This window comes from Meleagris gallopavo, chromosome 2 (assembly GCF_000146605.3).
Source record: "Meleagris gallopavo isolate NT-WF06-2002-E0010 breed Aviagen turkey brand Nicholas breeding stock chromosome 2, Turkey_5.1, whole genome shotgun sequence".
NCBI lineage: Eukaryota > Metazoa > Chordata > Aves > Galliformes > Phasianidae > Meleagris > Meleagris gallopavo.
In genome coordinates, this window is record NC_015012.2 from 50,268,527 (window position 1) to 50,269,287 (window position 761).

Genomic DNA, 761 nt, shown 5'->3' on the forward strand with positions numbered 1-761 from the left:
AAAGAAAAAAGAAAAAAAAGACATGGTTGTCACTGCAGTGCTCGCAGCTGTTCACAGACGATGGGATCGGTTTGGGGTTCTCCTCCAATTGTGGGGTTTTCTCACTGCTCTGTCCAACGGCGGCGTCCCGCAGCCTCCCGCCCGCCCCACCCCGGCTTCGGGCTCAGCTCCGTGGGGTGCAGCGCGGATCTCCTTGGGTGAGATCGCCGTTCCTTTCGGCGTTGGTCGCGGCGCGGTTCTGTTGGCAGTTCCTTTCTTCCTCCCTCCGCGTCCTCTTATAAAACAACAACAACAACAACAACAAACCAACAAAATAAGGAGGGAAAGGGTGCAAAGCCCGGCGCGGCCCCTCCGGGCCCGTTTTGCCAACCCCTCGCATCCCACTCCCTGAAACCCCTCGGCGCTCGGTTCCCCTCTCGGAGAACCGTTCCGTTTCGTTTTGCGGTTGTTTCGTTGTTTCGTTTGTTCCGCTCCGGTTCTGGTTTGCATGCGGGGCCGGCGCGGCAGGGCCGCTCCCCCTGACAGTGGCTCGGAGCCGCCGGTGCTGTCCGTCCCCTCCCGGCGCCTTTCCCCGCGCGTTCGCTTGGATTGTTATTATCATTAATTCTGTTCGATCGTTCGTTTGGTTTTGGTTAGGGCCTCAAAGACAACCCCGTGTCTTTATTTTTTATATATTCTTGATAACTATCGATATATTTATTATTGACCAGTGTTTCTGGATGAGATTTCCAAATAAAGTTAAAAATGAAACACCGCCTCTT